This window comes from Cyprinus carpio, chromosome A10 (genome assembly GCF_018340385.1).
Source record: "Cyprinus carpio isolate SPL01 chromosome A10, ASM1834038v1, whole genome shotgun sequence".
Lineage (NCBI taxonomy): Eukaryota > Metazoa > Chordata > Actinopteri > Cypriniformes > Cyprinidae > Cyprinus > Cyprinus carpio.
The window spans coordinates 17,535,827-17,563,741 of record NC_056581.1 but is presented as its reverse complement, the minus strand read 5'-3'; the positions used below and the strand labels follow the sequence as shown (position 1 = coordinate 17,563,741).

At 36.9% G+C, this 27,915-nt stretch overlaps 1 protein-coding gene across 1 annotated transcript in view; it reads left to right on the top strand.

The window, feature by feature from the left end:
- LOC109072162 (zinc finger SWIM domain-containing protein 6-like) overlaps nucleotides 1–27,915 on the top strand; it is a 72,486-nt gene that overhangs the window by 13,529 nt on the left and 31,042 nt on the right. The window lies entirely within an intron of this gene.

Sequence of the window (27,915 nt, the reverse complement as noted above, 5' to 3'; positions counted from 1 at the left end):
CCCATCAGGTTTTGAAATGAGGCTGCCAGACGGGGGAAATGGAAACGCTGCGGCACTGCGGCGGCTCGATTTGCTTGCCGAGCCGGAGTATGCAAACTATTGACAGGCCTTTATCATTTTTACTTACTGGAGCGCGGGAGGCAGGAGTGTGTCATTTCGCAGGCAGAGCCCAAAACCGTCCGAGATTTATGGGTGGATAAGCAAGACGAATGGATGGGCCTGACTTCCTCTGCTGAGCACCTTCCTACGGCAGAATATGCCATAAATGACATATTTAGCACTGTGAGAATTGGGTGGCATCCATTAATTTAGCTGGGTATTGACAATGCCTTGAAAACAGGGGGAAAGAGGCTAGTTGTGAACTGTAAAAATGATTGTAATTCCATCCGTGAGCTGCGAGAAAAGCTACAAAATGGAATAGGATTCAGAAATAGTGTGCGGCATGACAAATCGCCCGTGCCAAACCAAAAGGGTTAGCAGTCTATAAATTACACCCGGAGAAAGAAAACAAAAGCTTGGGAGTGTTTGGAAATGCATTTATTTTTAACGTCAGTTCACCAGCATGTAATCTGACTTACTCCTACAAGATGGAATTGTGCAAAATTGCTTGTAAAAGACACCGTGAGCCTTTGTTTAGTTTGTAGCCTCTTGCCTAACCTGAACGATTAGTCTTTGTGTTTGGGATGAAAGGTGAAGCCATCGGCGCTTTAAGTTGACGTTAAGTGAATGAATTGTTTGAGACATGCTGTAAGATAAGCGAACAAGTCATTCTTTGTGTTTGACTCAGCTACAAGCCTGCTTTTGTGCCTCGTAAGAGTTCACAGCACCCCCATAAAAGCAGCTAGTGAGTCAGTAACTGTTCAAACGTGGTTTGGAGTGGCTCATATCCTCTAAACGAGTTTTTCTGGGTAAGGAATCATTTAACACCAGGCCAGAAGTCTTTAAGAACTCCCCAGTAAGCGTTTTCTCTCAGAAACACGAGTAATGTGTTTAACGTTAAGGAAAATCGGTCTGCGGTTTTGTGACGGGCGGCTACACTGGCATGGCAGGCCTTTGCAGTAAGTCTGCTGTGACTTTGACACGCTTTTAAAAGGTTCTTGAGTGGAGCACAGCTGTGCTGATTGTACACACACACACACACACACACACACTTGGCTGCCAGCAGGCATGGGTGGCGTTTGCATTACTAAGGTTTTGGCGTGTTTGTCTCTGACAAGGTTAAAGTTTTAAATGGGCATTGTGTCACAGCGCCCTGCATCTTTGGAGAAGAAACAGCTGAAATACTTGCATAATCAAACTTTTGGAGATTTGTAGCAAGCGGTTATGAAAGGCAAAGGACTATTTTTCTCTCAAGCATTGGATCATTGGTTTTGTTTTTATGCTGCATTCACATGTCGGCTACATTATGACTACTAAATATGACTACTTTGTGAGTTTTAAGCATTCTTTCTTTTTTGACTTGTTTTTCATTAAAAATAAACCTTAAAACAAAATACATGTATTTAAAGCAACAATGTATTTAAAGATATTAAGACTTGTAGATATAAAGAGTGTATTTTGTCTTGTTGCACTGGCAAATTTTTACACTTGTTTTTAGCATGTTTATACATAAATGTATTAAAAAGACATTGATATTACTCGTATTAAAGAGACAAGCTATGAAAACATGTCTTAAAATCTTATTTATAGTGTTATTGATATTAGTTGTGTTAAAGAGACTATTGTTTTAAAGGTTTTTTTGGATATGTATTTTTTTAAAGAAAATAAGATTCATCAATAATTTTAGATGTTATAGCTGAAAATAAGACAATACTAAATATTCATTAAGAACTTTTTTATGATGTAAAATAACTTGTCACAAGCCCTTTGATATGCTACTTCCTGTTTAATTAGGAAGTATGTCAACACAAGGAAGATTTTACGGGGTCTTTAATGTATTCTCTTACTAAATATTTAATATTTACACCAGGTACATCTGCAGAATTTTGGTGAAAATTTACCTGCAAAAAGTTTCAGTAGTGTAGCGATGTACAATTCACACAGAAGTCACTTTCAAAACAAGCAGCTGTCTTTTACCAGGTACATTTGAATTTTCTTTGGCTTTTTTTTTTCTCGGCGATTTTTTTTTCTTGATTATATGGATTTCTATTAAAATGACTGGATTTTGGAAAATTTTGCCAAACAACTATAAATGTAATTGCAGCTTAACACTGGCTATGATAACATGACATATCAGTAAGCTGCTACCTTTCTGGTTATTTACAAATTGGAAACTTGTATTCGTATTCAACACAGAACATTTTTTACTAGTCACAAAATTGTAATTCCAACATTGGGTTGACTGCTGTTCACATTGAAATAATTCAGTACCGAATAGATGACGGTCACCAGTCAGAACTGCAGCTGTGGAGAGAAAACATAAGCGGGCTGCTGACAAAACCCTGGGGGATCTCAGCAGGCTTCAGCTGTCTCCGTGACACACACAGAGAATAATGGATCTGTTTGTGTTGTGCTCTGAATAACACATTGGTCCCAATTTACAGGTTCTAACAGTGTGCTCGCACTAAAACACAGTCTGTGTTAATGCACCTTTGCAGATTACCAATACTGATACGATCTGGGCGCAGCACGTCTTGTTTGCTGCCGGTTTCTGCGGCGTCGTTCTGGGAAGTGGCTGTATGTGCCTTCAGGACTGATCACACACTGGGAATTAGGTCTGACACGCACATGGCTGGTTGGCTGGCTTGTTCGCTCTGTCTCCCTCTCTTTCTCTCTCGCTCGCTCGATCCGGGGGAGGAGGGGTGGAGCTTGGCAGCAGAATTCCTTCTTTGTGCTGCAGTTGTAGGCCCGGCTTTGTCTCGAATTTCATGTCTGTTGATGTTGCAGGCCGAGAACATGTGTGCTCGTTAGCTTTAAAAATGAGTCGTTTGGCTAAAATGAGCAGTGGCGGAGCCTTTGCCACAAAACCCATCTCCTTAACCATGTTCCAGCGGGCACAATGAGGGCTTGGCGTGACAGCCTGTCGCCATGCCACTCTACCCAATGGCTCCAGCTGCACATTGGTCCCGTTCCCGCTATGTGAGAGGGCTTTTCCAGATGGAATGAGTCCACCTTCCACTTTCCCCTCAGACAGGAATGCGCCATCTCCCCGCTGGATCCGAGCTCAGGTTTTGGCCATTAACCTCTACAAACAAATGACAACTGGCTCTTTTTGATCAGCCCAAGTGGGAGCATATGTGGCGGGCTGCTCTTTCTTCTTCTACCGAACCAGAAGGACCGGACATTGTTTATAACCTCCTTCCTTTGTCTATGAGCCGATGCCGCATGTGGTGCCAATTGAGAATCTTTTTCTGTCGTAATAACTCTTTCCAGTCAGCTTTGACCAAACTTCTTTGAAAAGTTTCTGTTAACAGGAAGTGCAGCTGAGTAGCTGGAGGCTGCTAAACGGCCTGTTGAATATGACTGTCTTGACCGCGAAGGTGACAGACTCTTGTGCAAATTTTATTGGTTTTTTTCCTGCCTATTTATGGAGCCTGCGCACCTGTTGGAATTAAAGAGGTCAAGGGTTGTACTGCTCTGTTTGTGCCCTGCCCCCAGTCTCTGAGCAGCAAGTGTTCACTTGTGCAGGTGGAGCAACACCGGCGGCTCTCAAATGTTCTGGGGCAGTTGACTTTATAGTGACAGACTGTTGACAGGTTTTACCCCAACTGTGCATTGCTAACAGATAGCTTTAATTAACATGCCTGCTCTCGGGCTTGTTAAATAGCATTGGCCTTTTGTGAATTCCACTATATTCCAATGTGTGTATGCAATGTTTTAAGTCCTTTTGAGGTGGTTCACTCTTTTTAATTTTAATATAATATAAATGAAATATTTAATATTTTTAAAAATAAAACATTGATTTTAAAAATGTGAACAAAATGTATAAATTATAAATTTAATTTATAAAATACATTTATTTGATTTAGAAATTTAATTTATAGAATTAGGCTACATATTTATTTCATCAATTGGTGTGACTTTACACTAACATATTGGCTCAAACAATTTTTAAAAATGTTGTTTAAATACATTGGCCGTTCTATAGACAAAATGTAAATATGTATATGTCAGTGTTGATTGGTGTAATATTGACTTTAAACAACTCAATTCCAAACAGAGATCTGTAGGCACAACTGTAAACACAAGCTCTTTCCAGCTAATATCACTATCAGCCAGTGTTTGCGTTTGAAATGTATTTTTCTTTTCCCTCCGTTTCTATTATCTGATATAGGCCTAGTTGCTGTTTCCATTTATAATTTCATTGTATTAAAAATATTTAAAAAATAGTTATATTTCAGTGCATTTCTATATATTGTAACCATATGTATTCTACAATGATTGATAAAAACTGTCAGCAATGTTATATTTTTTAAGGTCAAGTGAAAATGTTGGCTACAAAATAAGATTTGTCATTTATTTTATTTTTCAAACTGAAATAGAAATTGATTTTTTTTTATTTTTTTTTTTTTTTTTTTAGCTTTATGACACAATTTTATGACACATGCGCACGCTATAGATGCTCTTTTTTTTTTATTAATTTGATCATTTTTATTATTTCTTGAAATTACTGCTTTTTGCTGTAGGTCCCTGCAAGTTTTTTGATATCTTCTTTACTCCAACACAGTATTTCAGATCATTAGCTCACTAATAAGGGTCCAAAATGTGAAAACCATCAAATGTGTGTTGTTTGAGGGGCCTCCAGGAACCAGGTTGTGAAATGCAGCTCTAGATGATTTCAGTAAGACGGTTGTAACTTCTGTCCTGGTACGCATGGCCTTTTTTTCTGTTGTAATCCGAGATTTTTATAATGTTTCACTTCCTCTATCATCCCCACGCGAGGCAGACTGATGTATATTTCATGAGGTTCATCGGGCACAGATGGTTTCCACCTCTGATCTGTTGGCAAAGGTCTGAGGGCAGAAGGCGTCCTTCTGACATTTTCCCTTCAAAGAATCATTTCAGAGGTGTGGTTTCTCCTCTTTCAGTATATTGAACGCTGTGTTTTGTTTAGCTGTTCACTCGTGATCGTCATGCTCCACCCTTCATTGATTAACCCCTTAATTGTTTTGGTTTTGGTTAATGAACACCTGGAGCTGGAAGCTTCCGTGTTTGCAAAACGACTCAAGTGCAGATCAGGAAGTTGGGAAGAGTGGAGGTCAGGAAAGGAGATAGAACGCAAGGAGGGGTTTAAAAGTGTCTCTGGAATGTCTCACAAAAAAGAAAAGATGGCTGACTAGGCCAGCCCTGTTTAATATGTTTTCATTTTAAGTAGCAGACAGACAGACACTGGGGCTTTGGTTTATAGCGGAACAAAGCTGAAAGCCATATGCCCGAGTCTGATCAATGTGGCCTCGTGGCACGTCGATGTGTCTTTATAGCCGGAGCCTATATTTAATTACCCATCCACCCCCACCTGATCATTACCACATGTTTGTTGTTTGTGTTTAGTTGTCTAAAACGCCGTTACGTCTGTGACGACAGTAAAGTCTGGGTGGCAAACTAAGCTGTCGTTTGCCTGTGCTCTTATTAATTTGTGTACTTGCGTGCAGAATGCAACCAGACATATTTGGGTTACAGATTGTAGTGCTCTTGAGAGAACCGTGTTCTTTAAAGCCTGTTGGAGGTTTTGCTTTTCATATTCAATGAAATGGCTCTAATGTATCCCGCGCGCCTCTGTCCTCCCCCTTCGCTCTATTTATCTCTCCTATCTCTCTCTCTCTGCTTTTCAGTTGTCTCTCTTAGTCTCCACTGATCCAAAAACTCAAGCACTACTTGTCAAGTTCCTCTCCAAGCTTGTGTCCTTGAGAATCAAACGAAGAGGGGGAAAAAAGCCTTTTGAAATTCAGTTGAGTGTCCGTTTCTCCCGGCTCTTTGGAGGCTTTGTCCCGCTCTCGGTGAGAACTTGGAGCCAAACGCGCTGTTTGTTGACATGCCTGAGTGTGTGCGGGTTTGGTATGGCTGCGGCCAGTCAGATGTGGCTTTTTAACTGTAAGATGACCGGTCGCGGTGCTGATAGAGCATGCGGTACATCAGCGGCTCGTGATACCGCGGCACCAATGGCCGGGCCCTGCCCTGTTCTCTCTGTGCCTGTTTCTACCTCACCTTTAAACAACTTTTATCTGTAGGCACAACTGTAAACACAAGCTCTTTCCAGCTAATATTGTTATCAGCCAGTGTTTGCGTTTGAAATGTATTTTTCTTTTCCCTCCGTTTCTATTATCTGATATAGGCCTAGTTGCTGTTTCCATTTATAATTTCATTGTATTAAAAATATTTAAAAAATAGTTATATTTCAGTGCATTTCTATATATTGTAACCATAACATTCTAAATGATTGATAAAAACTGTCAGCAATGTTATATTTTTAAGTCAAGTGAAAATGTTGGCTACAAAATAAGATTTGTCATTTATTTTATTTTTCAAACTGAAATAGAAATTGAGTATTTTTTTTTTTTTTTTTTAGCTTTTATGACACATTTATGACCGCATAAGATGCTTTTTTTTTTATTAATTTGATCATTTTTATTATTTCTTGAAATTACTGCTTTTTGCTGTAGGTCCCTGCAAGTTTTTTGATATCTTCTTTACTCCAACACAGTATTTCAGATCATTAGCTCACTAATAGAGGGTCCAAATAGGAAAACCAGTCAAATGTGTGTTGTTTGAGGGGCCTCCAGGAACCAGGTTGTGAAATGCAGCTCTAGATGATTTCAGTAAGACGGTTGTAACTTCTGTCCTGGTACGCATGGCCTTTTTTTCTGTTGTAATCCGAGATTTTTATAATGTTTCACTTCCTCTATCATCCCACACGAGGCAGACTGATGTATATTCATGAGGTTCATGGGCACAGAGGTTTTCACCTCTGATCTGTTGGCAAAGGTCTGAGGGCAGAAGGCGTCCTTCTGACATTTCCCTTCAAAAGAATCATTTCAGAGGGTGGTTTCTCTCTTTCAGTATTGAACGCTGTTTTGTTTAGCTGTTCACTCGTACTCATGCTCCACCCTTCATTGATTAACCCGTTAATTGTTTGGTTTTGTTAATGAACACCTGGAGCTGGAAGCTTCCGTGTTTGCAAAACGACTCAAGTGCAGATCAGGAAGTTGGGAAGAGTGGAGGTCAGGAAAGGAGATAGAACGCAAGGAGGGGTTTAAAGACTCAAGTGCCTCTGGAAGTGTCTCACAAAAAAGAAAAGATGGCTGACTAGGCCAGCCCTGTTTAATATGTTTTCATTTTAAGTAGCAGACAGACAGACACTGGGGCTTTGGTTTATAGCGGAACAAAGCTGAAAGCCATATGCCCGAGTCTGATCAATGTGGCCTCGTGGCACGTCGATGTGTCTTTATAGCCGGAGGGTGTATTTATTTAATTATCCATCCACACCTGATTGTTCATTACATGTTTGTTGTTTGTGTTTAGTTGTCTAAAACGCCGTTACGTCTGTGACGACAGTAAAGTCTGGGTGGCAAACTAAGCTGTCGTTTGCCTGTGCTCTTATTAATTTGTGTACTTGCGTGCAGAATGCAACCAGACATATTTGGGTTACAGATTGTAGTGCTCTTGAGAGAACCGTGTTCTTTAAAGCCTGTTGGAGGTTTGCTTTCATATTCAATGAAATGGCTCTAATGTATCCCGCGCGCCTCTGTCCTCCCCCTTCGCTCTATTATGCTCTCTATCTCTCTCTCTCTGCTTTTCAGTTGTCTCTCTTAGTCTCCACTGATCCAAAAACTCAAGCACTACTTGTCAAGTTCCTCTCCAAGCTTGTGTCCTTGAGAATCAAACGAAGAGGGGGAAAAAAGCCTTTTGAAATTCAGTTGAGTGTTCCGTTTCTCCCGGCTCTTTGGAGGCTTTGTCCCGCTCTCGGTGAGAACTTGGAGCCAAACGCGCTGTTTGTTGACATGCCTGAGTGTGTGCGGGTTTGGTATGGCTGCGGCCAGTCAGATGTGGCTTTTTAACTGTAAGATGACCGGTGGTGGTGGGTGATGGTAGAGTGTGGTGTATATGAGGGTCTTGTTAATGCGGCGGCAAATGTGGCTGTTGTTCTGATGATAGCTTGTTTGTGTCTGTTTCTAGCCTGTTTCTACCTCTTCCCCCGTTCCTATCGGGCTGGAAGGAGATTCAGGCTCTCGGAGGAACCGTTTTAACCCTGTTTTTCCTCCCTTATCAAGAGAGAGTCTAAATATGAGCGCGTCAGGAAAATAGGCCTGACCCTGCGTGATCTGTGGTAGTGCTTCTGCAGTGACTTTTTGAATTCATGGTAGTGTGAAGAGCCTGTTTTCACGGTCAGCAGGGTATGAAATTTGGAAATTTTGGATGTTTTTTATGTCGATTTTTGGACGATTTTTTATCTGTTTTATTTTTAGTTTTTATATAACAAATATTAAATTATTTGTTTTATATCACTATTATATTTAAATATATGTATGTATTAGTTATTATGTCAGTTTGATTATTTATCATATTTAAATTTCAATATGTTATTTCTATATATTATTCTTTTGTATTAATGTATTAAAATATGAATTTGATTATTTATATTTATTTTAAATTATGGTATATTTTATATGTATTGTTTTTATTTAAATTAATTTATGTTTTTTTTTTTATATTTGTTTTTATTTTTTTTATGTTTTATTATATATTATTTATTTTTATTTTTTTTTTTTTTTTATTGTTGTAATGGAGTATTTTTGATATTATATTTAAATATATGAGAATTTTTTTCTGTATAGTATTTATTTTAAACATTTAAATACATTTCCATTATTTTGTGAATGCTCATTTTTGTGCACATTAATAGACTATTAAATGTAATCTATATTAAATCTTAAAATGTTAGAAGAATAGATATATCTTAAAGAATATAATTTTTTTCATACATTAAAATGTATATTTTATGTTGTGATGCTTAAATTCCATTGTTGCATTTAAAATGATAGTTTGTTGGGTTTTATTTTTAATTTACTTTTAATAATCTTTAATTTACTAAATAGTTTAGAATTTTTGTATTTATTTAGAATTATTGTCTGCTGAGAGCATGAAATCATTAAAATTCAAGACCCATTAAAAATTCGAAATTTAATCGTGATGCAAAACCAGTGCTGGACAGTGCGTGGTTTACCGTACAGGACTGGATCTGCTCATAGATCTTCTCTCATCTCTCTTCCCATCTCTCCCATCTGCAACCCTTCGTCCCCGACTCCGAGCGTGTGCGCTTTCACCATGTTCCAGTCGTGACACACCGGTGTCCTTTCTTAATTGAAAACACAGACCTAATGCATGTCGCCGTGGAGGAGGACGTTTTGCGCCGCGGCCCCATTGTGGCGGGGCTCCCCTCTCTGAGCAGGAATTCTGGGAGTTAAAGGTGAGGGAACTGAAAAGGCTGACTGCGCTGTGTGTGTTTGGATTGCGCCTGATCTGTGTGTCAAAGCACCATGACTGTGAACTAGCCAGCTGTCCTCTCTGATGAATGCCCGCTGCTTTTAGCTGTTGCTGTTGGAAATGCGCAGGACAAAGGGGAATTTTCATAGAGGCTAAAACCAATATCTGACCGGGCATTCACTCTCGGACAGAATGCTTTCAGTGTGCAACTAATTAGTGGAACTTTGTTTTGAGAGCAGCCTGTTTTTTAGCTGGGGGGGATTGTTTAGGATGAGCGATGTGAACATTTCGTGTCAGGAAAAGGTTCCAGCGGTATTTGAAGAGAACTAGCTTTTTACATTTACAGAAGAAAATGTGCATGCCAATGCAAAACTCACTGCCAGGATGCCAGGAGGTTGTGGGTGCTTGCCAGGACGTTGCTATGCAGTTGCTAGGGTGTTCTGGATAGTTACTAGGTGATTGTTTTCTGGCTTGAGTCCCTCCACCAGTTTAAGTCTAGATTTCTTTTATTATTATTGTTTATAGTTTTTTTGTTTTTATTTGATTTGATAAATAGACATTTTTTTAGACATTTTTGTTTTATTTTGTTTCTTTTCTGTTTTTCATTCTTTTCTTTACTGTTTTATTTTGTTTTTATTTTATCTTATGTTTTTTTTGGTGTTTATCTTTTTTTTTGCCATTTTATCAGTCATTTTAATTTTCATTTATTTTGTTTTCCTTTTGTTTTATTGTTTACAATTTTCATTTTTTTGTTTTATTTTATTTGATCTTTTTGTTGTTTTATTCTTTGTTTTATGAGTAGAAAAGTAATTGCACACCTCTCTTCAACAAGATGCATGATTCAACATGTCATTTGTTGTGGAATTATGTCCATAATTCAAACCGTGAGGGACGAGTTAGATTGAAAAGTTTACTACCTTAAGTATAAGCAAGAGTAATCACGATACTTGCTTTAGAGAAAACCACTAATAACTTGCTACCATCCATTTTGCTCATGAAAGCCAGTAGGGTAACAACCACATATTATAATCTATTATTCAGAGAGCTGAGTGCTTGAACTTTCCCTCCATTTAGGCCTAAGTGTTGGTTGCACTAAAGTAGAGATTAGAGCAAAGACTGTCAAATTTCAGTACTAAAACTGAAATTCTCTCTCATGTACGTGCTAAGCGGTTGTGTTCGGTCATGCTACTTGATTTCCAGTAATAAAAACAATAAAAATAGCCAGCAGCAGTTATAGTTTTGGTAAGAAAGTTGTTTTGGTTATGAATGTTTTGGTGATCGAAATGAGAGTCATTCCAATTTGGCATGTGTTAACATCACATTTGTGGTCACCAGCATGCTTGTTGAATCAAGCCCAGACTTTATAACCAGTCTTACGGGAATGTAAACATCAGCAAATTCTTCTGGTTTTCTGATGAGATTCTGTATCCCATAATAACCGCTGTGATCCCTGATCGCTAGCTAACTAATCGCTGAAGAATCTGAACATCATTTATTTCTTATGTTGGTGGCTCTCTGTAGGCCTTTAATAGTTCAGCGATGCATGTCACGGCTGGAATTAACGCTGGTTAAAGCAGAGTCATTAGTCAGTAATGCTGTACAGCTGGTAGAGATGCCACTGGCCTTTTTTACAAGCTTACACACTTGAACACAAATGTTGTAGTTCCCTAAATTTCTGTATGCCGTTGTTTAAATAACCTGTCAGCTTTGTTTTGAAAGAGAAGACTCAAACTGTGACCTTATTATTGTATGTTGACCTCACTTTCTCCACCCTGTCTCTCCACCCATAATGCAATTAGTGAATTGCAATAAGCGTGGAAATCCCCATTTGGATTGGTCATTCTGTCAACTCAATCTTAAAGAGTGCATCCTCCTCTGTGCCTCAACCATGGGTCTTCTGTTGCTGAAAGCCAAAAAAACAATCATTCCCATGGCCAGATGGAGCTCTTTTATTTTAAAGCTAATGTTTGAAGAGGAGCCCACCAGTTTCCTCAAATGAGTCTTGGCAGGGTTCGGTGAAGGCATGATGGTCGCAATTAGACCCAAAATGTCACTGGACCGCCCTCAGAGAAGAGTTTTGAGTGGTTTGATCAGTTTGCTGCCGGTAAAGTCCATCATAGACTTCAAATGAAACTGAAGAAGGAAGTGGTGCGATGTCATTTTTTACTAAATCTGGCCAAAATGAAGTTCGTTCGGGAGTTTGAAACGGCTTACCAAAGCAAACTTTTGTAGAAGTTGGTAAACACCTTTTGAGCTACCATTGGTTCATGGCAATTACGTAATAGTTAGGCTCCGCCTTCTTTGATGTGGAAATCTTCTGTGGTTCATTTCTTCAGTTCAGTCAAATCATGAATGAACCGGAGAGCTGTTATTCTTAAGTATAAGTATAATAAGTTGTTATTCTTATGGAAAGTGACCCTAGCTATGTTTTCATCCAAGGTTGCTAATTTAACTTATGCACAAAATTGGAATATTGCATAAAACATTTGCAAATAAAGCACCGTTTCCATTCGGTGAGTTGAAGAGAACAAATTTGTAACTTCCTAATAAACTGCTGCCAGATATCATATTTGTAGATGGATGCCGGAGCTTTTTTAGGTCTGGTAGAATCTGCGATCTCTGACCCAGTTCATTTGCTGGCTTCCATAGTGTGTGTTTTCCACCAACTGGCAACCCGGGGCGTTGAAATATTATTGGTTAAATTGGCAGTGGGTGGAGTCACACAGACCAAAACAAAAACAGACCTTCCGGAATGAGAGAGAGCATTCCGGACACAGACCTCACATTTCAAAGTAGAACTGGCAGTAGCACTGTTTTTCAAGCTAACTAATATGTTAAGTTAATATCTGCATCCAAATGCTTTAGCACAGTCAGAAATTTCAGTCACATCATCCGTTGAGGCAATGTCACGTTTGTTTTTTTTTCTTGCGCAAAGAGAAATTTATTCGGTAAGTGTGCTTCTGTTGTAGTTTTTTGCATGGCTTATCAACTCAATTGAGTGCATAAGTTTTCTTTGAGCATTTTTTTCTTTTTTTTCTTTTTTTTTTTTTTTTTCTTTGTTTATTTTTTAGATTTTATTATAATTTTTTGATAGTTTTATTTGGCAAGCTGTTTCGAACTCCTGAAACAAACTTTGTTTTTGTTCGAAATTGTCACATCATTTCATTTCTTCGAATTCGTTTGAAGTATATCAGGGCCTTAACTCCCCAGATTCAAGCTGGCGAATATGTGTGGTGCACCCATCCAACCTCGTCTTGATTTGTTTCATCAGGCTCCAATTCACCAGGGTTTCAATTGACCTACTTTAGGGGGAAATCCTCATTGACCTAATTTGTGGACTGCTTGCTTGCATATATTCCGGTTGCTCCCCCAGCTCCCGTCACATGCTCCTCCATCTCTCATTGTTGTCGTCTGCTCGGAGGTCCTTGGCGTTTTGGGCTGGAAGACCATGGCGGCTCCTTTTGTGGTTCTCCAAGGGCCGTGGAGAGGGATTGGAGGCCTATTGTTGTCGAATCTTTAGTTGGAGAGCCCCTCACTCTTCTTGACAATTACGTACCGATCCAAACCCCACCCCCTCCTCGGTTCGACCCCTCCAGGGGCGAGCTGGTGTGTCTAAAGGAGAGATTGGGTTCTCTATTGTAAGCGGGGCTTACAGCTACCTTACACTGCACACCTAACCCCGCACATTCAGTCGCACACAATGCAGGGCTGGGAGGGAAGCCGGAGGTCTTGTAGGAGGGGTGGGATGCTGTTGAAAGAGGTTGGGAATGCTATTGTGTCCCGGGCCTGCAGTTAAAGACAGGTCTGGTCACAGCAAGTTGAGAATGACCCCCTCCAGACAGTCATGTCAACCGTCTCTTGAGCGCTGCGGCCACCACCGCTGCTCTGAATGGGGGAGGAAGCGCCTTATAGTGCCTTCGCTCTTTTACAGCTTCCTCTCATGGCCGGTTTTAGCTTGGTGGCTCAGTGAAGTGGTGGTGCCATTTTGTTTGCTAAAGCCATTGAAAGATGAAGCTGTTTACAATCCATTTCAACAGGCAAACAAACAGTGGCAGAAATAGGTGAACCTTTGAGTTTCGGTGGTGAAAATAAGCAGAATTTTTACATTTTATCACTCTATATAATATTTTTGAGTTTAGTGTGTATGTGACCACTGGTGTATGTATATGTGTGTGTGTGTATGTGGAAATATATATATATGGTGAACCTAATACATAATCTAATATATATATTATATATATATATATATATATATATATATATATATATATATATATATATATATAGTATATATATATATGATCATATATATATGCAATAATTATATAGTAAATATAATAGTGTGTGTATATATATTTACTATAATGCTATTTAAGAATTAGATAGCAAATATACATACACAAAATTGTTAAAATAAACCAGCACATACTGTACAAAATAATTGCAATTTTTTTTTTTTGAAAACATCAGCAAAACAAATTTGTGTTAATGGCATATAAAATCATTCTTATTCAGCTGTTTATGAAAATAGTTTCATGAATCATTTACAAAAAGGATTCCTATGATCCTTGAAATATTGGGGAATTTTAAAAGTGCCATTTGTTGCCAATTTTTTTAATGTAAATTTTTAAATACATGTCCTTTTTTCTTTTTGTACATTCTTGTATATGTGTATATATATATATATATATATATATATATATATATATATATATATATATATATATATATATATATATATATATATATATATATATATGTATATATATATATATGTATATTACACAAAAATCATGTGAATTCAGAAATTGTGGGAACCCTGTACCCAGAAATCATGAACTAGCCTCAGAATGTTTTTTACTGATTTAAATCTCAAAAGTAGCCAAATAATCTGATGCTACAGTCTAGTTTGCTAGTTTAGACTGGGCAGATCTGGTAGATGTATGATTTCCAGAAGCATGTCTCTCAGGCCTCTGCTGTGGATTGGAGGACACAGGCAGACTCTCATAACCCGTCCACGTTCAGGGACACAAGGCTGCCAGGTGCAATTTGTAGGCAAGAGGACCTTCCTCCTCAGGGGTGACATTTAAATCTTATTTGTGGGCGATGCAGTGAAGTTTCACCTTTTCAAACATGTTATTTGCTCTCCTTTTTTTAGCCGTGTGCACGTCTCTCTCCCAGGACTGGAGGGTATTATAGACCCAGGCGGCTGCCGGTGTATTACCGCACCAATGAAAAGCGGATAAACATTTATGAGATGCCATAGTTTTATGGCTGAATTGAAATTCTTGCTCATGCACAAAGGGAACTAGATTAGACTTTTTAAAGGTGTCCGCCCGCACAAAGCCGAAGCGCTCAAGTTTCCCCTCGCCAATGTCACATTTCTAAACTCTGAACGCCTGGACCCGTGTCAAACACCATTACGTACACTTCCTCTCCGTCTGCTGATGCTTTGAGTTTCAGCAGGATATTTTCACATCTGAAATGGCAGTGCAGTAGGCATAGGGCAAGAACTTTGTGTTTCCAAGAGCTGCATGACGTGGGTATTTGAGTTCTGGGAAGGAGATTTGCTTGTTTGTTTTGTGTTTTTGGTGTAGCACACATCATACGTTCACTTTAACCCTCCACACAGCGTGTGCACAAAATACTGACCAGGATGCAAAGAGTTAAAGGTTGGCGGCTGAGGCGGCCGATGCTATTATGCAAGCTGTTAAGCAAAAAGGAAGTGCATTACAAAATGCTGAGCTCAGAGGTCTGGCGTGCGGCCAAGCCTTGTTTTTTTTTTCTTCGCCACAGCTGAGGGCTTTCTAAGCTTCCCACCAGTGGGTTTGTCTACTGTTTAGGAATTCTCTCTCTCTCTCCTCCCTCGTGTGCCCGTGACGTCAGCAGGAGCTGAGCAGTTCAGCTCGGGGCCAGGCACGGTTCGGGGTTGGGCCACACAGGGGAGTGTCTGTGGCACGTTTGTGTGTGGGTTTACCTGGCTGTACTTTCAGTATGAATTTTTCCCCTAGACGTTAGAGAGATTTGACTCCTTTTGAGGACATCTTCATTTTGAAATGTTTCAGGAATCTGTTCTTTATTCTTAAAATGCAGTTTTATTTTGAAGTGTTATGAAAACAAAGGCCGCAAAGGCAAAATGCTGTGACACATTCTGACAATTGAATTATGATGTCATTTTTCCCAGATCTATCTATCTATCTATCTATCTCACACACACATGAAAACAAAGGCCGCAAAGGCAAAAACAATCTAGTCTATCTAATCTAGGTTTACTAACACCACTAGTACAAATACCTAGTCTGTCTTATTTTCTTGTCTATCATATTCTTAAAAAAAAAAAAAAAAACCTGGCTACGTGTTCTGTACTAGACTAACTGAGACTTGTCATAGCACTTGTATACCCGTTGTTGTTCTCTTGTTGATCTGATTGCTTCTATTGTTCTCATTTGTAAGTCGCTTTGGATAAAAGCGTCTGCTAAATGATTAAATGTAAATGTTTAGATAGCCAAGTAAGTTTTGTTTAAATTTATTGTATTTTATTTTATTTTGAATGGTGGATATAAACTCTGCAATGTTTTTTAATAATTAAATTATTGCGAATGAGGCATAAGAGTGTGTGTGTGTGTTTGGCAGACGAGTAGTGGGCGGTTCTTAGTCTGTGAGTGGCTGCTGATGACTGACAGCATGTGCAGCACATCCCGTGTGGCCTCTGTGTCACTTGATTGTGCAGCAAAATGGGGCGGGGTTTGTCTGGGGAGGTGGGAGGAGCTTACTGGCAACACCCACTGGTCTCTCCACATCCACTACATATTTCTCAACCCCTCTCGTCCTCGGGCCTCTGTGCGTGTCTGCTTTCCTCTTTTGCACATTATTAGTCAGGTTTTCCAGTCAGTTAGTCTGGGTGTAAATTCCAGGCATACTAACCAAGCAGGCGTCTCTAAGGGGAAGTGAAAAGCTTGCTGAAGTGTGCACATCTTCACTACTGTTTTTTACTAATAACTGCTTGGTTCTTGAAGCCTAAAATTAGTTTTGAGACTAGGAAACTTAAGACTTTAATTTGTAGTTACATACTATCATTACAGCCCTTATAGGCTTTGTATGTTTTTGTATAAACTTACTAACAAAGCTTGTGTTGCCATGTTTTGTAAAAGATTATTCTGCCTCTAAATGTCTGACGGATCTGCATTGCTTGGTGGATGAATAGTTCATTCTGATTCTTGCTCAAATAAATAGCAGAATTTATTAACAATAGTTTTTTATAATGTTGCTCTTGTTGCAGTTTTATAGCGTTTTAGGCCTTAATGTAAGATTTATGTATTTGAATTGCATATAAAATTTCCATCTATTTTGATTACACAGTTTTACACAATTACACACAAACTAAAAAAACTTAATGTGATGCATCATATGTCAGACATGCATAAATAAAACAAGATTTTTTTAAAAATGCATAACCAGATTTATATTTATCATCAATATATGCAATTCATATAATAATAACAGATTGAACTTTAACCATGTTCATAATTTTTAACTGAATAAATTAATTTCCTTCACTATAATCATTTGTCTGCTCATTCGAAGCATTTGAAAAAAGTATTTTGAAAATGTGATTATTTAAATAAAATCAAATAGATGCAAAAGGTTAAACTATGCCATGACTTTTTTTTTTTGAGTGCAGAAATATTTTTCATTTACATATGACTGAAAAATATGCATCGTATTAAATTGATTAGTTTGTTAAAACTATGCAATCCAAACCAAACAGAAGGACATTTTATAAGCAATTCAGATACATAAATCCTTCATGTATGATTTATAAAAGGAATATAGTATATAAGCAAGTATCTAAAAGTAATTAGCCACTAAAAGTTGTGCATCACCGCTATGCCTTCCTCAGATGATGCGCTTTTCTTTTGCACAGCCTCTTTATTAAATGAATACTAAATAATTTTTTAGCTTTACAGATCTTTATCCTTCTGTATCATGAAAGAAACTGCATTAAACTGCGCGTGGTATGTTGAGCAGAAATGCTCTCCTGAAGCTTCATGCACATCTAGCTATCACTGATGTTATGTGGTGTAGGGGCGTAAACTCTGTTCATCCCATCTTACGTGGCTCCTTCCTATTTTTAAATGGCATTTGGCCCTCACCGCTGGGACCCTAATGTGCAGGGAGGGGTCCAAATCTGAGGAGAGCCAGACAGGCGGATGGTCGTGGCCTGGCAGACTCAGCACTGACATTACTCATACGGCCCAGCAGGCCTCAGTCACGTCAGACTGTGTGCACGTTGGTTAGGCGGCCACATTTCCACCCTGTTTATTCCTAGAAAGTCTCTGGCTCCAGCAGCAGGAGTCTGTTTAACCAAAAGCTAGTGAACGGCCCACCTGGGCGCCATTTTTAGGCATTCTAGACAGGCTCCCTATGTGAAGTCTAGGCTGAACCCTAGAACTTTGTTCAAAATTAGCATTGCATATGGTTCACAACCCAGAATGCATTGTGACAAACTGGTGAATGATAAATAGTTTATTCTGGACTGAAAAGTAACGATAGAATACAAACATCTTTAAATATATTTGGAAAAAAGTAACAATAGAATTATAAATGGATCTGTCTAACAATTATTTTAGTATCATTAGTATACTATTATAGGTTTTGCTAATATTTTGAATTAGACTTTATTTATATATTTTCAGTTTTTACTTACATTTTGTTGTGTTTTGATTCAACTGTGTGTGTTTCTTTTTAATATATCTATCTAGTGTTTATTTTTCTTTATTTGTTTTAGTTGATTTAGTTTGTTATTTTAATACTTCACCTTAAACTAAATGAAAATAAGAATCGTTGCCTTGGCAACTAGCTAAATAAAAAAAAATACTTGTTTTATTTTAGTTAACATTTATAAATGTTTCTAACAGTGTTATGTTAATATTTTGAATTAGACTTTATATTCTGTTTTTACTTTAATTTCATTGTGTTTGTATTTTTCTTACAAAGTATTCATTTTTATTTATTCATTTGTGTTTATTTAGTTTTAGTTATTTTAGTCCTTCACCTTAAACTAAATGCAAATGAGAAATATTACCTTGGCAACTAGCTAAATTTTATTATATATATATATATATATTATATATATTATATATATATATATATTGATAATATATATATATATATATATATATATATATATATATATATATATTATATATATATTATATATATATGTGTGTGGTGTATATATATATATATATATATATATATATATATATATATATATTATATATATATATCTATATATTATATATATATATATACTTTTTTTTTTTTTTTAATTAGATATTTTATTTAAGTTGCTATTTATTTTATTTTGAGCAACAAAAAATGTTTTATACAGTTCAAGTTTTAGTTAGCGATATGAACTCTATTTAGTGAAAAATGTAACATTTTAGTGTATTTTACAGCTTAAGCTATTTTAATAACCAGCTATCATATCAGCCTGATTGGGCTGGGAGAACTTAACTGCTTAAAGCTGTTTTTTGCAGCATGGTAAGAGCTCAAGGTTCACCAGGTTCTGGACCATATCTTAAACTATCACCCTATTTCTTTAAGTGGCTGATGGCTAACGCTAATGGTTAGCATTGGATGGAGCTCCGATCCTGAAACCTGACCCTGCTGAAACACAAAGTGTGTCCCGAATAGTTGTTTTCCACTCCTCCGGAAGGCCGAGCTGAATGTCAGCGCTGTTGTTCCCTGCAGTAATGAAGTGGACCAGCACTCATGGTAAAGGCCAGGAGCGTTATATTTAGGAGCTGTTACTACCAGTGTTCAGACTCAAACTTTAGCTTAGCTTATCATGTCTTCTCCCTGGCTGCTTTCCTGAGAATTTTTTCCACTTTTCCATAAGATGATTGATGATTAAATCGTCATCATCATCACAGGTTAGGTCCAGAGCATGACCCCCCCCCCCACCCCACCACACGGGCAGCATATAGCCTCTCAGAGCCCACCGCAGGAAACAGGTGGTCCTCTGTTTCTTCTTTTCTTTTGCATTTGTGTGTGTGTAGGAGGGGTGTGTTCCTCTGGAGTGGAACCGACTCTCCGCTCCTCCTCTCTGGAGTGTTTTGGGAAAGCGATCCGCTGAGCAAACAGAGCGGTGGAGACCCGGTTGGTGGACAAGGGCCCCGTGCGGCACGGTAAAGGCTGATTGTTGTGAAAACACCGCTGGGCTGCAGCTGTGCTTTTCCAGGCCTTTGGAGCCGAGAGGAGAAGACCTGTGGCACGCTGTTTACTGACGGACCACACACTAAGACTTTTACACACTGCAGACTATCAGCACAGAATGTGGAAACACACCGAGTAGTGCTTTTGTTCATCGTTTAGCAGGTATATGCTGCGGTTTTGCAAGTCAACATGAAATCAAATGCAACAAGCATTTTGCATTGCATTATAGGAGTAAAAAAAGGTTATGAACAGCATTTGATGTGGACTTTAGATGTAAACATTAGGTAAATGGCTGAATGTTGCTGTGGCGAGTCCCTGTAGTATCTGTTTTCAGTGGTTTTCAGGAGGACAGATGTAATTCCAGCCTGCAGATCCAGGACCATTTTCTGGTTATTTTCAGTCAGCCTTTCACTGAGACAATATACCCAGTCTAATACCCAGAATGCATCTCTCTGTGGGTCAGAGGGGGATTCATTCATTACATCTGACTGACCATGCTGTGCCAGTGTCCATGGATTCACGAGCTTGCATGTGCTTTTGAAAGAAGTCTCTTCTGCTCACCAAGGCTCCATTTATTTGATGAAAAATACTGCAAAAACAGTAATAATGTGAAATATTATAACAATTAAAAAAAAAAAGTTGTTTTATTATATTTTTTTTTATATTATTTTTTTTTTGTTTTGTGAAGATGTGTTTTTTGAGTATTTTTTCTAGTGTTTTGAGTGTCATGATCTTCAGAAATCATTCTAATATGCTGATTTGCTGCTCAAAAACATTTCATATCATCAATGTTGAAAACATCCAGGATGCTTTGATGAATAGAAAGCATTTAAGAAAACATTTAAGCTTTTATGTGAAATAGAAATCTTCCACTTTTGATCAATTTAATGCAGTCCACTGCAGGATGAAGAAAATATCACAAATGTATGTCAGTAACAATCTAGCATGTTTTCATAAAGGTTATTCCCAGATAACTCACCACTATTTTTACTTCACTGGGATTTTCCAAACTCAATTAGACAAGCATTTGGCTATGGAATTGAATTTGCTGAAGTATTCTCGAATATAAGATATAGGGCTGCGATTGCAGTCATTAATGTTTTCCAGACGTCTCATGAGATCAATTATTTGATTTGTAAGCAGGGAAGCAGCTCCTCCTTGACCCCGCTCAAGGTCTCCAGCTCCCCTCTTTCATTTTGCGAGTGTTATATACTATATTCGGCTGCTGTTATTTGACTTTGAATTGATATTTTTAACATCTCATTTTTTCTTGAAGTGGCGAGCTCTGAGGGGACGTGGTAGTAATCGCTCCCTCAACCGGTTTAGCAGACGTTAACTGCTGTGTTAAAAATGCTTTTGATCCGCTCCCGTGTGTTTGGGTGGTCCGAAGAAAAAAACAAACTGGTTTGTGTAGAAATGGAGTGAGGCTTTCAGTACGGTTAACTTGGTTTCTGGGACAACGTCGCAGTGTTGGGCTCGGGCTAAAATTGGCTACTTTTGAAACACACTGGCTTCTTTGGAAACTTAAGGGCGCGGAGGGGTTGAAATGTCAGTGTTTAATAACTTGCACATGAGATACTGAAACACACGTGTTTTCTAATCATGCTGGGTTGAGGAAAAAAAGTGCAGCCATTTTTTCTTTATAGAAAGTGCAAAGCTGCATTTCATTGAAATATCATTTTAGAATTGAAATTTAATTTTAATGGAAATGGATTTTCTTTATATTTTTAGCCTTTTGACCAATATATGTCAGTAATTATGTTTTTGATTTGATGGCTTACAAAATAAAACCTTTTTTTCCTCCTCTTTCTAGATTAGAGGAAAAGTTCAGCCAAAAATAAAAATGTGCAGAAAATGTACAAACTTAGGCCATCCAAGCTATAGATGAGTTTGTTTCTTCATGGGAACAGATTTGTAGAAATGCATCACTTGTTCACCTTTGGATCCTCTGCAGTGAATGGGTGCCGTCAGAATGAGAGTCCAAACAGCTGATAAAAACATCACAATAATCCACACCACTCCAGTGCATCAGTTAATGTCTTGTGAAGTGAAAAGCTGCATGTTTGTAAGAAACAAATCCATCATTAAGACATTCAAACTTCAAACCTTTGCTTTTAGCTAAAAGGTCATAATGCGTAATAACACTTCCTCCAGTGGAAAAGTCCATCCCCTCTTGTCTTTTCACATCAAAATGTTTAGGACTGTTTTGGTTTGTAAACAGTGTTTGATCTTTGCATATTTCTCTCTTGATTCAGACGAGACTACTTTTTCACTGGAGGAAGCAATATTATGAATAGAGGACTCATATTTTAGGTAAAATATGAAAAAGCAAAGTTTTGAAATTAAAATGTCTTGATGGATTTGTTTCTTATAAACACAAAGCTTTGGGTCTCACAAGATGTTAACTGATGGACTGGAGTGGTGTGGATTATTGTGGTTATTATCAGCTTTTCAGACTCTCATTCTGACGGCACCCATTCACTGCAGAGCATCCATTAGTGAGCAAGTTCCGTAATGCTACATTTTTCTAAATCTCTTACCAATAAGAATCAAACTCTTCTACATCTAGGATGGCCTGAGGGTGAGCACATTTTCAGCAAATCTTCATTTCTGGGTGAGCTATTCCTTTTCAAAAAATGGTTTGCCATCCTCAGCACTCATGGTTTTCCTCTTTATGACCGAAGCGCTTTATAAAGCAGCTGGAGGGGTGTGAGTGTGGAGCCAGTGGGCTGAAAACACACATCACAATACATTCAGTTTGTTCTTGCCAGGGTGGCAGGAATAAGACGATGGCCAGATACAGGCCTACAAAGATAAACACCAAAAACACGTTTTGCAACATTAAGCAGCGTGTTCCGAATCGCTGTCTTTGTCCCCAAAGCAAACATTCCCTGGCTCTGATATCTTCCAGCATAATGGAAAGCACTTGTTTGTTTGCACGAGCGACGTTGAGCAATGCATTGTGGGTTTCCTTGTGAAAAGAAGCAGCGTGACACAGATTTTGGCCCTTCCTTTTGTATCTTGTTGTGATGTTGTTGTTTTCTATATGAATTGTTCTGTTCACGTACGTAAGCATGCGTGAAATGTTTGTCGTCTTGTTTAGTAGCTGTACTGCATTCCTCTGCCTTTTCAAATGTGTAGGTCAGCGCTAATTGGACATTTTCAGACAGAAATACTTGAAAAGGTCGTTTTGGGGGCTGGAAAGGTTAGATGCACGTCTGTTTGAAGGCCGGCATGGGATGTAGCGCTCCGGTGTTGGACAGGAGAGGATTTGCGGCGGAGATTTCACAGCACTCAGACTTGTCGATCTCTGGAAGCGCGAGGCTGTCTGCGCACATTTCTGCTGTGCTTTTCAGGGGCGGGAGAAAAGCAAGAGCCGGCATTCTTTTTTATTTAATTTTGTTTGTGTGTGTGTGTGAGAGTGACTAGCCTCGCTGTCGGCCAGGAAACGAGGAGTTATCAATCTCCTCAACTCGGTAGCGTCAGGTCCTCGCGGCAGATCCAGCAGCTCGTCTGATAGAATCTTAACCTCGCTGGTTGCATGAATGTACAAAGTTGTACAAAGAACAGAGTTGTACAAAGAAACCAAAACCTGGTAGTATTTTCTTTGATTTATTTTGCATAGTTTCATTCATGGTTATTGAGGACGTGGGCATGTCTCACAATCTTTACATGCTGACATTGTCATAATTTCACATTTTGGAGTTAACTGTCCTTTTAACTATCTATGGTTATAAAAGAAAAAACAAAACAATGCAAAATGTCATATGCAGCTGTCCTTCAATTGATAACCACCACACCATCCATAATCTAAATCTTGACCTTATCAGCAGTCATACAAAGTTCAAAACTCTCAAATCAGCTAATTTCGGCTTCTTGTAGCAGCATCGCGTTAGCATTTCTAGCATGTTGTAATTTCCTGCCGTCCCAAGCTGCGTATTAGCTATAGATTGTCCTGCTGTGCCAGTCTGAAGTGTGCGAACTCCTCTGGGTTTTACCTAAGTGCTTTAATAAAACTGACCACAGAGAAAATGTCTTAATTAAAGTCATACTAATTGTCTTGTTGCCCCAGCTATTCCATTAAGTTGGCCTTAAACATTATCTGTCCGGGCAGTAAATCCCCCTGCAGGACAGGCTCTGACATAACTCACACATGCATCCAGCAGCTCCAGCTTATAAAAGCATGATATACAACGTGAAGTGCAGTGATTTGTCATAAAACCCCAATAAATGTCATTGTAGCATGTGTGAGGTACACTGAAGCTGCTTTCGCCGTCGCATCATGTACGTAGTGTAATTATAATACAAAATGTCTTCACTTGTAATATTTGACATGCTGTGTACTGTGACATGCTGTACTTTTATGCATAAAAACATGTTTTTCATATTTACATATATAGATTTAAATAATGTTTTTACATATGTTTTTAAAAGAATATGCAAAAAATTTAGATATGAAAAATAAAAATATGTAAATGTTTTTAAAATATATAAATATTTTTCTCATTTACGTAATTTTAAAGATATGTAGATATTAAAAATGTTTCAATTTCAAAACATTTACATGCAATGCAATATTTTTGTTTATGTAGCTCAAAATATATTTTTATAATAAAAATTTCAAAATTAAAAATTACATGTAATGTTTTTAAATGTAAATATTTTTCTAAAGTGTACTTTTTTTAAAAGTAATTAAAATATTTACATTAAAAATAGGTCATTTAAAAAATTTATTTATTTTTTCTCATGTTTACATATTTAAAGAAATATGTAAATATTAAAATGATTTAAAATTTGATGTGTTTTATATATGTATTTTTTTTTTTTTTAATTGTTTTGTTTTGTTATGTTATGTTATGGTATTTTTTTTGATTTTTTGTAAACCATTTTTTTTTTTACGCAATAAAAGGAAGCTCACGGCAGCCTTTAACCCGGGCTAACAGATCTGATGAACTGTCCTGGAGACACGGCTCCTCGTGCGATACAAGGACTCTGGAGACTCTCCCTTTATTACATCCTCTCCTGACGCCGGTAGCTTGTTAAAGAGTTCTCCCATTTTCAAAAGTGCATCTATGCCAAGAAAACCATTCAGAGTGTAAATACATGTGTTTTTGTGTGTGTGCTGGTGTGTATCGTCAGGGTCTGTCTATGGGTGAGTCTCATGAAACTTGCCAAGAAAATATGCGGGTCATATTTCACCCTGAAATCAAAAGAATGAAATGGAGAAAATATACTTTGCTCAAAGAACAAAAACTGTTTGTGCTTAATTGGCATCATTGTCTGAATATAAAAAAAAAGTAATTTTTTTTTTTTATATATATTTAATTTTTATATTTCTTTTTACAATAATTTCTACAATATTTTATATACATTTTAGTAATTTATTTATATTTATTTTCCATTTAGACATAAATAATAATTTATTAATATTTAATTATTTAAATATATATAATTTTCTTATATCTTACACACACACATATATATATATATATATATATATATATATAGATATATATATATATAGATGTTATAATTTTTTTTACAATATATTCATTCTTTTATAAATATTTTTTTTCTTCTTTTAATGTTATTTTTATATATTTTTTTATTTTTTTATTTCATGATGTAAGGAGACTCAGAACGGTGCGTCTTCTGTTAATGCAGCGATTCACAACATAGTCGCCCACGTGCTGCTCCAGATTCATTTGGGTCATGATGAATAGCAGAATCTCTCCTGCATTCGTTTATATTGGCTTCCAAATCTGCGCTTGCTTTCATTATTACCTTCCCCATCCTCGGGGAGTGTTTTAGAGAAAAATAATTTTGATTATGAAGCTCGCTGCTGAGCCCGTCGTCTGAGAGTTAAAGTGTTTGTGTCTGATGATTGAACAGCGCTGTAAGTGGCCACCTTGAGACCGCCTGCGTAATTAGTTGATTTGCGGCGTGATATACGCAACATCGCTGCTTTTGTTTGCATCCCGTGCAGATGAATAGAAGTGCTGTTTCTTGAGGCAGAGGGTGGTTTGAAGTCTAGACATGCGTCACGTGTTTATTTAGGATCAGACCGTCTTAAACGCTAACCAGGGTTTGATGATGCGGCACTCGTCGTATAAGCTTTATCTTTTTGTTTTTGTTTAAACATGAACATGAACGGTGCAGGTGGTGTCTTTGTCTATTGTTGTTGGCGAAAACTTAAACCAGTTCCTCTGTGTTCGGCCTTCTGTAAAGGCTTTTCTTGAACTCTGTTTCGAAATGGTTTCTGGCGTCTTCTTTCTTCACATCCTACAAGCACAAGCTTTTCTCAAGTGATTGAGTATATTTAGCGCTGTGGAAAGGCGTATAGGTGGACACTGCTGGGTCAGCGCTTTGGGAAAAGAAGTGAAACTTGAACATTCATTCTTTTTCTCTTGAACCAATTGTGGGCTGTTCCCACCGCTAACAGGATATGTGCTGTTTAAGGGTGAGGAGGCTTTTTGCCCTTTAGACAAGAGCTCATTTGAACGCGAGGCACAGACGCCATTAAATAGAAGTAGTTTATGATTTTATTTTCTTGCAGGTTGGTGGTTTTGATATATATGTGTACTAGTGAAGCGAGAATATAGTAGGATAGATAAGTATTTAATACCAACAACACTAATATAGAACACACTCCTTTATGTAAAAAGTTTAAAAATAAAGTATTTCTAAATATATGTATTACATAATTATTTTTAAATATATGCAATAAATATGCATTATTTATATGAAATGTTTTTTTTCAGATTCTGATTTTTGAAATGTTTGAATTGTTTATTTTTTTTTAGTTTCCTTAATTTTGTTTTTACTTATGTTATAAATATTTTTATATATTATTTAAATAGGTAGTTTTTCAATTATTTTTATTTTTTAAAGTATTAATTGATTTGAATTGTTTTACATTTTTTTATATATATATATATATCTATATTATATTTATATTATATATATATATATATATATATATATATATATATATATATATATATATATATATATATATATATATATATATATATATATAATATTCATTGTTTATTTAGCTTTTAAAATGTATTTATTATGTGCCTTTATTTTATTTCATTTCTTTATTTTATTCTTTATACATTTTTTAATGTATTTTATATTTATTTATTTATATTTTTGTTTTTTATTTATTTTATATTTTGTATTTTGTAAATTTTATGAGGTGTGGTATTTGTTGAGAGTAGTTTTTTTTTTATTGTTGTTTTTTTTTTTTTTTTTTATTTTCTTTTTTTTTTCTTTTTTTTTCTGAATTGTATTTTTTGTTGTTGTTTTTATTAATTAATTTTTGAATAAACTATAATGAAAATGGAAGCAGTAGGACAAGTGAAAACAATAGAACTAAGACACAAATGAAGTACACAGTGCTTTAAGTGCTTAAATATTGGAAGCAGTCCGAGCAGGAAGTGAAGTCAGTCGTAGATGAGCACATTTAAACTCACTGGGCGTTGGGCAGCTGAGACGCACTCATTAATGTCTGCTTTACTTCCTAGTAAATGTACAATTCTCCGCCTCTTTTGGATTGACACTTCAAAAAATATTCAAATGAGCATCTGTATTATTTAGTCCTGCCTTTGTAGTAGCACACGCCAGTCACCGAGCAGCTCTGCCCACATTGCCCACCCCAACACACACACACACACACACGCACACATACAGACATCTGTTCACCAACAGCAGACTGAAACTTCCTCATCCTCTCTCTCTCTTTACAGTGAGCCTGTATCCAATTTCACTTTATCATAACTTATAACATTTAATGTTGAAATAATTTATTAGCCATTATGTACTTTGAAAACAATTTAAAGAGAGATTTGAAGTTTGATGGTTGCTAAGGTGTTCCAGTGGGTTGCTAGGTGTCTGATCATGCAGCCAGATAGTTGGAGTTTTTTTTCTTTTCTTTTTTTTTTAAGATTCTTATTTTTAAAATGTTCATGAATTCATTTGTGTCAGTGGGATTTATTTATTAAGTTTTTATTTAGTTAATTTTCTTTTAAGGAATTCATTTTAGATTTTATTAGTTGTTCTTTTTTATTTTTACAAATATTTCATTTATTTTATTACTTTTCATTACTTTTTATAAGTTTTTATTTTGTTTTTTATTATTATTTTTATACGCATGTTTTATTTTATTTATTTAGTTTTATTTTTAACTGTTAATTTATTTTTTCCTTTTGCTATGTATTTTTGTTGTTGTTGTTGTTGTTTTGTAGATTTTCCTTTCAGTTTTTTCCT